Raw genomic sequence first — 17,279 nt, forward strand, 5'->3', positions numbered from 1 at the left:
AAAAAACAAAGACCATATGATTCTCTCAATTGATGCAGAAAAAGCTTTTGATAATATCCAGCATTCCTTCATGATCAGAACACTTAAGAAAATTGGCATAGAAGGGACATTTCTTAAACTGATAGAGGCCATCTACAACAAACCCACAGCCAATATAATATTGAATGGAGTTAAATTGAAATATGCCTTTTGGGAAAGAAGTTTGGAGAATACTCAAGGAACTAAAAGTAAACCTACAGTTCAATCCTGCAATTCCTCTACTAGGCATATATCTTTTATTTTGAATTAAATATAACTCTGTTGATTCAAATATGTGGGAAATATGTGAGAAATAACTTCATAACAGTACAATGCTATAGAAATATAAATGGCTATTGTCATTATTAATTGGTTTATTGATCATTTACTAAGTTCCTGTTTAGATACTAGAGATGGTGTTGAATGAAGAGAATAGAGCTATGAACAAGGTAAAACATAGGTTCTAACCTTAAGGAGTTTGCAGTCTAGAAGAAGGGCAGATATATAAACAAAAACTACAATAAGATGAGACAAAATAAGAGGTGTATGCACAATTATTATGGCATTATAGACCCACAAGAAAAGGAAGTATTAACCTATCCTGGAAATAGAGATAGTAGGTAAGGGCTATTTCCTAAAAAAGACAGATCTAAAATGAATCTTAAAGATATGTCAAAATATACTGGCCACAAATGCGTAGGGAGAGAAAGCCGTTATAAACAAAGTGGGTAGTATATGAAAAGTATAAAACAAGAAATGACATATAATAAGGAAGAAATGAAAACATTTCTAAGCCAAGATTGGAAAATAGGCAAGATAAGGTCCTACATGGGCTTATATGCCTTATGAGGTAAGTTGGGCTTTATTCAGTAGGTAATGGGGAAGTTTTGCAGAGTTTTAACCAGGGCAGTGACAAGGTCAGATTTAATTATAGAAAGATCTTCCTGGTGGCAGCATGGAGAACAGATTGAAGGCAAGAAGATGAGAGATATATTAAGGAACAATTACTATGGCTAGAAGCTAAAATGAGAGAGCATTAGTAGGGATAGAATAGAAAGGACAGATGCAAGGAATTTTTAGGCAAGATAGTCAACTAGATGTAGTGATTTGTCAATATAGGAGGTGAAACAAAGAAAGGAATAAAATATGACTTTTCAATTGGGTGACAAAATAAGCCATCAGAAGAAAGAATGTATTTAAGCAGGGAGATGATGAGTTCCATTTTAGAGATATAGAGTTTGAATTGCCTATGAGACATCCAGCTGAAGATGCTGGCAGGCCATCAAATATATACGGCTGACATTTCAGGGAGATGTTGGGGCTAAAAATATAGATCTGGGAATCATCAGCACATAGATAATGAGTAGACAACATTGCCTGGTGAGAGTGTTGACCTTGGCATGTGGAGTTTCTGTGATAATGGCAGCAGAGGCAATTTACAGAAAACTGAATAGGGAATAGAGGTGCAAAAGTAGAGACAATGAGTGTAATCTACTTAAGAAATTAGGATGAGAAGAAAAATAAGGGAAGAAGTAGACAATGGTAATCAAGGATTTTATTTGGTTTTTAAATAGGTGAGGTTTGTGTTAAATGCTAATTGAAATCTCTTTCAAGGTCACCATTGAGATGGTAGTTTTAGCAACAATGAACCCATGAGATACCTAGTACTGGATCACAGGAAAGAAGCTCAGTTCCCCAATATTCTGAGAAATTTAGTAATAATGATTTTAAAAGATGAAGTTGACAGAGAGGGAGGGAAATTTTTTAAGAATAAAACAAGTAAATTGGTGATCCACTTATTGGTATTTTGGGATTGTTAACAAACGTTTAACAAAGGAGAGTTTAATAATTCAACATCACATTGAACAAAAAAAGATATTGTAAAGTTGTCTGTAGCTGCCCATAAATTGAATTGTGCAGCATGTGATCAACTTCCTGCCAAGAACACTTGCTTATTCCAAGATAGTCTGCTTTATCTAGATACAGTAATTACTTCATTATGGCAAAGAACCTTGTTTGAAAATTAATACTTACTGACCCCAACATTTTCCCCCTTCTGAGTTCTTTTCATCTCCTATTGTCTGCCTAATAAATCTGTTAATGACGAGGTCTCTACAGTAAAAGCCTTCCATAATACGTTTAGAGGGGAACTGCGGTATTGGTCACACTGGGTCTGGTACCCAGTGAGCAAAGAGTCATTCATCCAACCATCTAATCCACCTGCAAGGAGTTGATAGCTGCCATTCTTCCTAACTCCACCCCAGATTCTGGGCATTCTCATGTATAGAGTCATATAAAGGGGGCAAGCAATGTTGGAGAAAGCATGGCAAGCCACAGTAACTTGATTTAGTCCTGATCATTTATTGCCCCAAGTTAGCAATTACTTCTGTCTTTATCTCCTGACCTCATAGGGTAGGTTTCAGGTAAAAGTACAGCTTACCTACTCAGGGAACTATTTCTTAGTGTTTACAAACCCCCACGTTTTTGATTTCATGCAGAAAAGGGGAAGACAATCCTCCTTTGCCCAGCTGTGTAGTGTTTTGTCACCTGGGTCCAAAGCAGTAAGTACTACCAATACTCAATTTTACAAAAAAAATTCTAAAAACAACTTACTCGGATTCTATCTGTAGTCTTTAGGTTCATAAGGCTAAGAAAACCACTCTATGCAGTAAAAACAATAGAAACTATAATAGCAATAGCTAATATGTTTTAAGGCAATTACGCACAAATATCAGGCATTATTTTAAATGTTATACATACATTATTATTTATTATTATTCCCATTTTACTTATTATATTTTACTTACTATTCCCATTTTACATGTAAGGCAACCGAGGCATAGAATGATTAGGTAACTTGCCCAAGGTCATTCGGCTAATAAGTGGTGGACCTAGCATTCAAATCTGAGACTCCATCTCAAATAAAAGAAACATCCAGTGACCGAGCAAGCCAAAAGAGAAGATACCTGGTCAGTCTGGATGATGGCATCAAGGACAGGAAGTAAAGGACAACCTCTTACTCTTCTTTCAACTCCTCCTTACCCCATCCCCACACAGATGGTGTCATGGATAAGAGCAATTTGAGCCTCTCCCAGGCCTAAAGAAGATCTAAAAGGACAGCAGAAAATAACACAGGGTAGAAAGGTCAGAAGTGAACAGGAAATGACTCAATCAGTAATAAGAACTTTTCTGTCAAATACAAAGCAAGCCTCTACCACCACCCTCTTGTAGAATTAAAACAATTAAATCTCAGCTTTATTAACCATTCATATCCTAGTATAAATTATCCTTTCTAAAAGGAGGGTTAGCTTCAAGCTGGTTACCCTAAAAAGTGGGCAATATTTAGGGGACTTCCAAACTCAAAGCTGGATGAGAAAGAGAAACAAAATGCATATATTTAGGCTTCATGATTTTGTCTGATGCTTGGTACACATTTGCCTCTTGTCACAGGTAAGATCTATTAGGCATAGTGGGCACAGTACCTGGGGTCCACAAAATTCTTCTGCTTTCTTTAAAATCAGGAAACAAAAATGAACTTTCAGGCAGAAGAAAGGTATTTTAACATAATATAAATATATTCATCTTCATACTAATACAGTTATAAAATGTCATTTTTAATATATTTATGAAGAAATAGGTTCATGAAGGCAAAGATGTGTAGGGCTCATAAAAGTCATAACATGGCCCTGGCCCCAGGTTGTGTTTCCAGGGAAGCAGATACTGAGGAAGAGTTTAACATCCAGTGTATTTAAGAAGTTTCTACAGTAGCAACATTTGTAGAAGAAAGGAAAAGGAAGCCAAAGGGATAGAGAGAAAGATAAAGTTGCAGTATAAGCTTAAAGATAGACTTGGCCTGCCCCATAGGGAGGTCTGAAGCTAGGATGGCTCTTCAGAGTTTTTCCAATGTGGGCTGAGATGATCAGGACTTTTTATCCCCACATTGAATACAAATGCTCTGAGAAAAAGTGTGACACTAGGATGAGGTGATCCTTTGTAACCTAAGCAAACCTTGAAGAGATTCATAGCAGGAAGCTGTCTGCTGACCTGACTTCTGGTACCTGAGCAGCAAATCCTTTTTTGAAGAAGGATTTGGGCAGTGCTTTGTAGAATTCCCTGCATTGTTACACTTACCCTGGAGGAAGAGCCTTCAGTGGGTAACGAATCAACACCAACTACCTCTGCTGTCTGAAAGCCGGACCCAGAAGCATGACAGTCCCACTTCTTTCCACCCTGTTAAGAACAGCCACAGGAAAGACATCATAAATTAAATCAAATACATTATGTAGCGCATTTATTTTTATATCAGTCTACAGCCCTTGGGTTATTTTTATCACCTTTTAAAAATGAAAATTCAGCTCTCCCTGGCCATCTCATCAATTTGTCAAGTTTGAATTCTGAAATCTATATATCCATATAAAATTTACACCCCCTCCAAGCATATTTTTATCCCCACATAAAATTTATGTCAGCAGTGTTTTGCCAATATGGCCACCATAAAAGTTTTGTTTAGACCAAGAGAGTGAGCTCTATATGTTGTGGATAATGATTTCCTTGGTACCAGACTGTCAATGATATAAATTAAAGAATAGAATACCTGGTTGGCTGTCTTGTGCATACTTTTATTAGCATAAATGTATTTATCTTCTGATTAGATACAAAAAAAGCTAGGTACCATCTTATCTACCATGCCTTTTTCACATCTATGTTGCATAAATAGCAAAACCAAGAGAAAGGAAGAAAATCAGCATCAATACAGATAGAAGAATTAATTGAATAAAACCTATTAGGAGGAAAGGGAAAAACAGAAGGGAAGAGGGGTTTGCACTTGGGAATGTGGACAAAAGTGGAGGTTGTAGGAAATAATACCTATTGATTTCTCACTTGCAAGAGACACAGGCAAAATCCCTTGCTAGATGTTTTTTTAAAATATATTATTATAACCACCATTTCAGGGAGGAAACAATAAGACAGAAATGCCTATTTTCTTCTTAAGCAAAATGCCTGTCACTTCCCGCTTGCTTCTTCTCCTTCCTAGATTTGATTATTTGGAGATAACATATGAAAAGCAATTTTAAAGTCTGTATGGTACCAGGTTAATTTTCCCAAGTATTCTTTTTAATGGGTTTTGCACATCCTAAGTTTGAGATTATGTAATCATAGGCAAACTCCATGATCTGACTCTAGCAACTGACAGATAACTAGATTTGATTACACAATTCTGAACAGCTAGGAAAGCTTTTATTCTTCTTTTAAACCCATAATTGCCTGAGCTTTCCTTTGCAGCTGCCTGCCTCTCAGCAACCCAGTTGGGTTTCAGTTTATGGACTGCTAACTCCTAATCACAAACTCCAGTTTTGTGGTGAGGAAAACATAAATGTAGCACTCAAACAACACACTAAGACCCTTCTTTCCTTAGATTAAAATGATCCAAATACCAAACCCTACTTCTATATCATGACGTTCCCCATCTGGGTTTTACATGGCCTATATATTTTAAATTAAGAAAATTCATATTTATAAAGTATTGGGAGTAGATTATTTGGGTAGAAATAGATATGAGTATTAAAAAAACAGGAAATATAAATTTCTCTATTTGCTTTAAATAAAGGATTATATAATGGTCCTCTTAAGCATCAACACTCCACAATATTCACAACTGGTACATATACGTACACCCACACTCTTTGATAGGTTGACTTATAAACTTTGGCTAAGGCTCACATTTCTTTTATATCTCTTTAGTTTTATCAATACAGTCCCCATCCCAGGGGCTGGTGGGATAACCTGTACATAGTTGGCTCTTAAAATGAATAGCTTACTTATTGGAAGAATGAATGAATGAGTATTGTATAGTATAAAATGCAGCATAAATGGAGCCATTGATAGGTAAAAGACAATGTATGTGAACATACTAGGACCTGACACTCGATACACATCTTTCACAAACTTTAATTTTTAGCAAAAAATATATTAAAAATATATGCAATATTTGGAAGAAGAGAAGATGTGATCATAACCTCAAATTTGGTTTATTAGATGCCAAATTTTTTCTCCAAAACAAATACCATATGTATTTTCTAATAAAGTAGAACTAACCAGGAGGCACACCTGTGTACCCAGAGAAGTAAAAGTCTTCAGAAATCAAGCAAGGGGAATGGGGGGGGGAGGGGCAAAAACCTACTTAACACATACAACGGACACTATTGAGGTGATGAGCATGCTTAAAGTCCTGACTCAAGCATTTCAAAAGCAATCCATGTAACAAAAACATTTTTACCCCCTTAATATTTTTAAATAATAAGCAATTCCAAGACTAATCAATAAAACCAGGAGGCTTGCTACACAAACACAAGTAATCTATCTGCCCACTATCTAATTTCAATTGCAGCAAATGGAATAATCAAATTAAGAGTAGAATATAAATGTCTTAACACAATAATTAAGTGAGGTGAAGTCTATGTAACCAGTTTGATGTAAGCATTCCAAATTGTACATAAAACTGGAACATTGTACCCCATAAATGCATTAATGTACAAGTTAATATTTAATAAAAAAATTAAGACAAAAGCAAAACAGTGACTGAAAACAAATGTCTATAGATATACGAATCCATTGAACAAAAGAAGTAGGATTACCATCAGAAATTAGGATTTAGAAAGTGGGAAATATTGTTTTGCATCTTAAACAAGAAAAATAAAGATCTTAATCTAAATCTTACATCTATAGTCAGTTCCCTATATTATCTTACCATACCCTGATAACACGTGCATGCAGCTGCCAGTGGTTGCCTAAAAGAAGGAACAAATCTATACAAAACTTCAAAGTGGAAGAGTTAGTTTTTTGTTGTTCTTTGTTTGTGGTACAATTAGCAATGGTTTGGGGAAAGAGTAGAAAATATAGAGAAACTGGAGATGTAGACACCTCACTGATTAACCTATGAAATATTACTGAAATCTTGTTTAAGAAGAGTCATTTCTTGATATTTGGTGTTTTTCAGACAGTAGAAATGATATTCATATATTTTCCCCCCAAAGATTGGATTTTCTACAATGTTTATTAGAATTTCAAGATAAGATAACAATATTTAGGCATTATAGCCTATGCTCAAATACTAAAGCAAAATATCAAACAAGAGACAGAGATTTTCATGTCTGCTGACTTACTAATGTTTTCACTGCCCTAAGATAACATTAGCTAGTTCCTTCCTGAGCTGTAAAACTACAAAGATTGATGAGATAAACTTGATGCTTGACCTTGACGTTTATAAGAGTAAGTTAAGTTTGAAGCTTGTCAAAAGATTGACAGTTCCTCTTTAAAAATAAATTGCCCAGAATATTAAATGATGTTTTATGTACAGGCACACTCAATTTGATTTTTGCAATATCATAGAAATTACCAAGCATAGTGCTAGAGTTTTGAGGGCAAAAAACACTCCAATCATTATTCTGAAGTTAGATTCTGAACTCTTGAGGGCAGCACCTTTTGAGAAATGTCTCTAGTTACGAAGTTCATAAAGGCTCCATTAATAATTCTGCTTTAAAACCATAAAACATCTTCCTCTTAACCTTGAACCTCACAGACTATCAAAAATATTGTTGAAGCTATTTTATATTTTTAATAGAAACATCTATATAACATCAACATGGACTAAGTTTTAGAATTCTGGTACAACAAAGAAAATGTAATACTTTGCAAAAACAAATTATGACAATGTAAAATGTAAAAAGCAGTTTACAAAATAGTATGTGTGGTATTCCAGCATTTGTGTAAAGTGTTTAGAAAATCTCTAGGTAGGCAGAGCCTGTGGCTCAAAGGAGTAGGGCGCTGACACTATATGCCAGAGATAGCGATTTCAAGCCCAGCCCCGGCCAAAAAAAAACTGCAATAAAAAAAGAAAATCTCTAGGTAGTGGAGTAGGGTAATGGGATGAAAGTAGGGTGCCTTTGTAAGAATGGAGTCATTCCTAATTACTTGCGAAGCTTTTCAAATCATATAGTCTTCCCCAATCACTCACCCCCAGTTGAAACTGTGATATAACCCTCTGGGAGATATGGCTTCCCTTTGAGAATCATGTCTGGGTGAGAAAAGGATAGAGAATTACTTGAGGTGTACACACGTTTGTTTATGTGTATAAGCATGTGGGATGTTGGTGGGATGCTCACCAGAATGGTAGCAGGAGTCATCTGTGAGTAGCAAGATTTTCAAGTGTTTTTCAATAGCAATAATACTTGTAAACATTATGATAAAAATATAGTTTGTTTAATCATTCATCTATTGAAAGACATTCGGATTGTTTTGAGGTTTTGCTTGTTAAAAAATAAAGTTGCTATGAACGTTTGTGTAAAAAAAAATACTGTTGAAGCATGCCATGACTGTATCTCCTTTAGAAGATTCATTATATGGTGAATCAGGAAAGGGAACTTCTTGTCTCCAAAAATTGAGACCGAGTAAAAAGCTTTGACATATTTTTTCTACTGCATAGTTCAGAGGAAGAAGCAACTTCATTACAGAAGAGACAATGCTGGAGCAACAGAGCCAGTGTTGGTGAACAAGATGATTATCAATGGCAGTGCTCCAGGGCATAAGCCTAAGGCCAAATATAAGTAAGAAATGTAGGCTTCTGGGATGGTGATGGGAAACTTTGAACCAATCTAATGTTTATCTTAGTGTAATTCTTGTACTACTGCATCAAAACCACCTGGAGAGTTGTTACAAAAGCAGATAACTGAGCCACACTCCAAACCTCCTGAACCATAATCATTATCTTGAAAAGTGCATGTTAAGTAATTATCCCAGGTAATGATTATGTATAATAAAGTTTAGGAACCACTAAATTAATGCTTGTGAAAGTTGGGTAATACCCCAAGATATAGATCTTTCAAAGACTCTCTGCATTTAAAAAAAATACTATTTTCTAATAGAGCAAACCCTGAAATTGGCAGCCAAGACATAGAAACACATTTGAGTAAATGGGTAATCGTTAAGGGAGAAGAGAGGGAGGCAAGATGGCTAACTAGACACAACATTACTCAGAAGCTCCTATCCGGAAGGATGAAAACGAAAATTGGACTGAAATGAACTGGTAGTAGTTGAAAGTGAGAGATCACAAGGAGAAAAGAAAACCAACTCCACTGAAACAAACTGGGAGAATGAAGGTGACAAAAAGGAAGAAAGAGAGCAGAGGACAGTTACAAAGCAGAAGAGGCTGGAGAAGCCCAGAGCTGAATAGAAGGTAAAGGGACCCTCCCCCACCTGGAGAGTTCTTAGAGAGTAGAGAAACACAGGATCCTTACCCCATGTGAGAGAACCAGTTCTCCTGAACCTAAGAATATCATACTCTGGGTCCCCATCCTGCCTGGAAGAACAGTAAGCAATTTTGGCTCAAATCACTCGCAGCCACTGCCCATTCTCTTTTTCTTTGGTTGCCTGACAGACTGGTCCTGCAGAGACCTGACTTCACAGTTCATTCAAGAAGGTTCAAAACACAGTAGAGAGTCTCATCAATAGAGCAGAACATGGAGAAACAAGAATCTCAGAAATTGAAGATAAGATTTTTGAACAAACCCAATCATTCAAAAAGGCAGGAAAAAAAAGATAATAAAAGGTGATTCTTTGAAAAGATTAATAAAATTGATAAACTCTTTCCCAGATTAACTAGAAACAGAAAAGAAAGATCTCCAATAACTTCAATCAGAAATGAAAAAGAGGAAATAACAGCAGATGCCACAGACAGACAAAAGATTATCACTGATTACTACAAGTAACAGTATGCCCAGAAATTTAAAAATGTGGAGGAAATGGATCAATACTGGAATCACAACCACATCCCTAAATTAAACAAGGAAGAATTAGAAATTTTGAAGAGACCAATATCAAGCAGCAAAATCGCAAAAACAATACAAAATCTTCCAAAAAAGAAAAGTACTGGACCAGCAGGTTTTATACCAGACCTACTAAACCTTCAAAAAGGAGCTCATACCTATATTGCAGAACATAGTCTAAAATATTGAGAAGGAATAAACCCTCCCTAACATGTTCTATCAAGCAAATATCACCCTGATAACAAAACCAGGAAAGGACCCAACAAAGAGGAAACTACAGACCAACATCATTAATGAATAAAAATGCAAAAATGTTCACTAAAATCCTAGCAAACAGAATATAGCTACACATTAAAAAAATTATACATCATGATCAGTTGGGCTTTATCCCAAGGATGCAAGTTTGCCTCAACATATGTAAATACTTAAATATAATTCACTGCATAAAATTAAACAAAAATAAAGACCATATAATCCTGCCTATAGATACAGAAGAAAGCATTAAATAAAATTAAGCATCCTTTCCTGACAAGAACACTTAAGAAAATAGGAATAGATGGCACATTTCTTAAACTCATAGAGGCCATCTATGGCAAACCCAAAGCCAAAACATCATACTGAATATCATACTGAAAACTGAACACAAATTTCTACTTAGAACTAGAACCAAACAAGGAAGTCCACCATCAGCACCGTAATTAAATATAGTGCTGAAAATTTCAGCCAATACAATAAGGCAAGAGAAGAATATCAATGTATTCAAATGGAGACAGCAGAGATAAAAACTCTTTCTTTTTCTGATAACATGATCTTGCCGATTACAAAATCCCAGGGACTCAACCACAAGGCTCTTGGAAGTGATCCAGGAATATAGTAACATCTCAGGACACAAAATCAATGTCCACAAGTTAATAGCCTTTATATATTCTAATAACAGCCAAACTGAAAATCAAATCAAAGACACAATGTCCTTAACAGTAAGTTCAAAGAAAATGAAATTCTTTGGAATATACCTAATAAAGGATGTGAAGGATCTCTACAGAGAGAACTAGGAAACCCTGGAAAAGAAAACAACAGAAGACATTAACAAATGGAAGAACATACCATGCTCATGGCTGGGAGGAATCGACATTGTTAAAATATCCATACTATCCAAAGCAATCTACAGATTTAATGCAATCCCCATCAAAGCACCAATATCATACTTTGAAGAGCTTGAAAAAATAGTATTTTGCTTCATATGGAACAAAAAAAAAAAAAAAAAAACTCTGAATAGCCAATGCAATAAAAACAAATTTGGAGGCATAACACTACTAGACTTCAAGTTACACTACAAGTCTACAGTTATCAAAGCAGCATGGCACAAAAATAGAGATATAGATATGTGGAATAGAATAGAAAACCTAGCAATGAAACCAGCCTCATATCACCATGGGATCTTTAATAAACCAAACAAAATCATGCGTTGGGGGAAAGAATCCCTATTTAATAAATGGTGCCTCAAGAACTGGTTAGCCACATGTGGAAGACTGAAAATAGACCCGTACTTCACGTCACTTACAAAAATTGGCCCTCATTGGATACAAGATTTAAATTTAAGACATAAAATGTTAAAAATTCTAGAAGAAAACATGGGAAAAACTCTTGACAATATCAGCCTGGGAAAAGATTTTATGAAGAAGACCCCTTGGCAATTGCAGCAACACAACAAATAAATAAATGGGACATGATCAAGCTAAAAAGCTTCTGCACAGATAAGGATACAACAGCTAAATCAAATAGCATTCAAAATGGGAGAAGATAATTACATGCTACAAATCTGACAAAGTGTTGATAACTAGAATCTATAGAAAAATCAAATTAATCAACAAAAGAGAGCAAAAAATACCATCTACCACTGGGCAAGAGATATGAACAGAACCTTCTCTGATGAAGACAGACAAATAGCTAACAAACATTTGAAAAAATGCTCATAATCCCTGATCATCAGAGAAATACAAATCAAAACTACACTGAGATATCACCTAACTCCAGTGAGAATAGCACACATCCTAAAATCTCAAAGCTATAGATCGTGGCATAGATGTGGAGAGAATGAGACACTTTTCCACTGTTGGTGGGATGGTAAACTAATACAGCCTCTTTGGAAAGAAGTATGAAAAATCCTCACAGAACTCAAAATAGACCTGCCATTTGATCCTACAATCCTATTACTAGGTATCTACCCAGAAGAAAAAGAAATCATTTCACTATAAGGACATTTGCACTATAATGTCTATTTCAGCTCAATTTATAATCACCAAGATGTGGAATCAACCCATGTGCCCATGAATTCATGAATGGATTAATAAACTGTGGAATGTGTATACGATGGAATACTATTCAGCCACAAAAATGATGAAGACTCTACATCTTTTGTGTTAACCTGGATAGAGATGAAGAACATTATTCTTAGTAAAGTATCACAATAATGGAAATGCAAGCATCCAATTAACTCAATACTAATGTGAAACCATAGATAAACAACTACAGGCCAACTTGAGAAAAAAAACACAATTAAATTCATGTGGAGGGAGGTGGGAGGAGTCAAAGAGGAGAGGGGAGGAAGGAGGACATGTGATAATCTCTCACCTAATAGGCACAACGTAGGGTATACATCACACACCCCCTGGGCAAAGAATCAACTACATCTTGTACTTTACCTAACAAATGCAAACAATGTAACTTAACCATTTTTACCCTTGTTTGATCTGAAAAACAAACAAACCATCACACAAATAAATAAATATTTAAGGAAATACTTTAACTCCACAGGTTTTCTTCTCCCCATCAACAAAGCCTAAAATAATTCCCAATGTATTTTCAAATGCTCTTGACCCATTTTAGCAAAAAAGCTCGGGACTTAGACTGACACTGGCCACCACCATGACCCTAGCCCCATCACTCCCTCAGTTGTCATCTCTGTAAGCTTTATGGAATAAGTATTGAAAAGTGGGGCACTTATAATTTTGATTCAACGTCCTGATGTGTAAAATTATCTTAAAATGTGATTCCTTTCATATATCTGAAAAAAAGTCTGGAATAATAAACATATATATAGTTGAAATCCTCTTTGAGGGCCCACCATTCTTCTGGGCCTCAGGGTACACTGAACATACAGCAGATGACTACACCTGAAGCCATGATAGGAAACTGAGGTAACTGTACTCTATCCCAGTAAATTCCAGGCAAACATAGTTATTAGTTTTAATGTTTTAAACTCTATTGTCTTTATATCCCAGTCTCAGTTTGTTTTTTCCTCAAAGTTGGTTCTGGGCAGGAAAGTTGGAAGGAAAGATTCAGCACAGATATTCCAATAATTACAGGTTATAAATAATTGGATTTCAGCTAAAGAGGGCCTTCTTTGTATTTGACACTTAATGTGGCTACCCTATCACACTTCAGCAGTGTTTACCAAAACTTATACTTCCTCCCCTGACATATAAATTCCATGTACATGTCATTGAACAAGTTCAAGAAACAAAGCTATCTGTTTTTTTATTTTTTTCTGTAGAATTTCCAATAGTCATTACCATACTAATCTTCATTAATAAACTCTTGTAGAAAAATATAACATGAAGTTGCTCACAAACTTATAAAATTGTAGATTCCTTTTATTCATAGAGCATCTTATGTGAGGAGTACTTTCCTAGTCTCACTCACATGCCACAGCAGACACTCAAGTTTGGCTTAAATGTTACCTAATCAGGGAGATTATACAGACCATTTTATCTTAAATATCTCTCAATCCTACTCCATCATTAGGTCCTTTATGTCACTTTTATTTGTCCCCTAACACTAATCACTGCCCCTAACACTAATCACTGCCTGATAAAAATAGTCTTTTTATCTATCTGTTTTTGTCTATTTCCTCTATTGGAACATAAGCTCCAGAAGAGCATGGGTTCTGTCTCTTTGTTTCTTGATTTATTTCTAGTGTCTAAAACAGTCTAGCATATAGTAGGTACCTAATCAAAATTTATTGATAGAATAAGCAGATTAAACATTGGATATAACTCTCCTTTGGTCATATGATCCAAGAAATATTAACCTTGAGACCAAATGACCAAACTAGTATTACTGTGCAATATCATCCAGAGCAGAAAACGTATCTACAAATTCTTTTTAAGGAATAGAGGTAACCCTTCCCAACTCCTCTGTAAGCAGATCTGAATCTGCTCTAAAATGTCAGTGGAGATTTTGTGATATAGGCTAGTCTCACTGGAGTTAGATGATATCTCAAAGTAGTTTTGATTTGCATTTCTCTGATGATTAAAGATGATGGGCATTTTTTCATATGTCTGAAAGCCGTGCGCCTGTCTTTTTCAGAGAAGTTTCTCTTCAAATCCCTTGCCTAACCTGTGATGGGATCCCTTGAGATGTTGGCGTGGATGTGGAGAAAAGGGAACACTTTTGCACTGCTGGTGGGAATGCAAATTAATACATTCCTTTTGGAAAGATATGTAGAGAACACTTAGAGATCTAAAAATAGAGCTGTCATTCAATCCTGCAATTCCTCTACCGGGCATATACCCAGAAGACCAAAAATCACATCATAACAAAGATATTTGTACCAGAATGTTTATTGCAGCCCTATTCATAATTGCTAAGTCATGGAAAAAGCCCAAGTGCCCATCGATCCACAAATAGATTAATAAATTGTGGTATATGTACACCATGGAATATTATGCAGCCTTAAAGAAAGATGGAGACTTTACCTCTTTCATGTTTACATGATGGAGCTGGAACATATTCTTCTTAGTAAAGTATCTCAAGAATGGAAGAAAAAGTTTCCAATGTACTCAGCCCTACTATGAAACCAATTTGGGGCTTTCACATGAAAGCTATAACCCAGTTACAACCTAAGAATAGGGGGAAGGGGGGAAAGAAAGAGGAGGAAGGGGGTATGGGGGTAGAGGGAGGGTGATTGGTGGGATTACACCTGTGGTGCATCTTACAAGGGTATATGTGAAACTTAGTAAATTTGGAATGTAAATGTCTTAGCACAATAACTAAGAAAATGCCAGGAAGGCTTTGTTAACCATTGTGATGAAAATATGTCAAACGGTCTATGAAGCTAGTGTATGATGCTCCATGATCATATCAATGTACACAGCTATGATTTAATAAAAAAATAAAATAAAATAAAATAAATAAATAAATAAAATGTCAGTTGAATTATTACATTTTTCTCAAGCCAAACCTTTGAGATTTATTCTTTTTTTTTTTTTTTTTTTTTTTGTAGAGACAGAGTCTCACTGTACCGCCCTCGGTAGAGTGCCGTGGCGTCACACGGCTCACAGCAACCTCTAACTTGGGCTTACGCGATTCTCTTGCCTCAGCCTCCCGAGTAGCTGGGACTACAGGCGCCTGCCACAACGCCCAGCTATTTTTTTTGTTGTTGTTGTTGTTGCAGTTTGGCCGGGGCTGGCTTTGAACCCGCCACCCTCGGCATATGGGGCCGGCGCCCTACTCACTGAGCCACAGGCGCCGCCCATCTTTGAGATTTATTCTATCCTAAAATGTTCCATGAAATGTTTATGTCTTATTACCTGGTACTATTTCATTTAGAAAATATGACAATAGAATGCATTTACATTTGCTAACAATAACAAATTGACTACTTACACTGTTAACTTAATTTCAAATGACTAATTCTCACAAACCAAGGCTATGCTAATATAGAAGTAAAAACCCTAAACTAAATCACAGATTAGAAAATGTAGGCTTTTGGCCGCACTGGACCATGAGAATGGAGAAAGATACAGAATGAAGAATTATGGCACTTCATAAATATAAATAAAGCTAGGTTAACAAATGAAGACAATGGAAAAACTCTAAGAGTAAGATGGTGAAGTGAAGGTAGTTCACATGAAATACATTCCCCAAATTTAATGAAAATAAAAATAATGCATATAAAAAGGAAAAATAAGCAGCAATCAAAAAAAGAAAGGACCATACTTATGCCACAATCTTTGAAAAATTTTAGTTAAGGGAAAAGAGAAACAGAGGGTTCTCACAGATACAGCTCTCATCAAGCCCCTCTTTCCCATGAATTAAATGTACAGTGGAAAGAATATAAATGGATTAAAATTCATGTTAATAAATTGAAAGGATAATATTTGGAAAATCTTTTGAGAAGTCTCTCTTTACCAGTCTCAGTATAACACCAAAGACCAGAAAGTGAGTGAGGCTTAATTTTGGTTTTTACAGGTTAGGACAAAAGCTAGTTTGAGAAGGCATAGCAATAACAATCATCTCCAGCTTATTTTCTTTAGCAATAACAGAGTAGACAAAAATAGAAATCAAACAAGAAATCAAATTTAAAAAATTTTTGAAAAATGAAGGACTCAGAAAGAAAAGACTCATGGTCACGCCCAGGTGAATTCTCTCCCAGGCATACAAGGTAATACTAGTGTGGCAAAGAACAAAAGGTTTCACATTGTCTTTTCTCTATTATCTAAGAAAGAAGATAAAGTGGGAAAATTTGACCTCTGACATTGATTATATTTGTTGGAAGGAAAAGTTCTAGGACATCATTTTGAGTTACAAGACAACCTGAAGCTGAAAGTACTCCGTGTGCAATAGGTGATACCACCACTTGGATCAGTGGCTCTCAGTCCTAACTATGTAATAGAGCAACCACCTGATGAAGTGCTAAGACATGCCAATTCCTGAGTCTTCGGCTAGATCACATGAATAAGAATCTTTGGGGGTAAGGTGCAAACATTGGTACTTTTCAAAAGTTTCATCCAAGTGATCATGATGCCTAGTAAGGATAGATAATCAATAAACCAAGTGGAGTAAATCATGTTACAGGCATTTTAAGGAAGTCACAGACAGGAAAATAGGGATCCACTAAGGGATACCTTGGGCAACAGGATGTGGCTAGAGTACCCAATGCCCAGCACACAAACTGAAGCTCTGAAGAAGTTACAAAATGAGAGGGAAGTGAACACAAATTTATCACATTATATCTAGAATTTCTCAAAGAACTCTTTAATTTAAACACAACCACAATGAAATCTCTACAAAGATACTACATGAGAGGGATGAAGAGAGGGAGAGCAATGCAGAGTATGGAGAAGAGAGGGGAATACAGATTAATAGAGCCATACTTAAAGATAATATTCCCCCATAAATAAAAAAAAAAACAAGATAAAATTGAGTCATTGAAACAAGACATCAAAGACAAATGATAAAACAATGGGTTGAGAAGAATAAGATGGAGATGACAGAGGTAAAAAAATTAAAAAAGAAACAAATTGAGAATGAAACAGCATTACTGAACTATAAAATACATTATATACCATGAAAATGATGAAAGAAGAAAGCAGAGGTTGTGATACTAATATCACAGAAGATTGAATTCAAAGGGAAATAGGTGTTTTGATAAAGGAT

This window comes from Nycticebus coucang, chromosome X, assembly GCF_027406575.1.
Source record: "Nycticebus coucang isolate mNycCou1 chromosome X, mNycCou1.pri, whole genome shotgun sequence".
In the NCBI taxonomy this organism is placed as follows: Eukaryota; Metazoa; Chordata; class Mammalia; order Primates; family Lorisidae; genus Nycticebus; species Nycticebus coucang.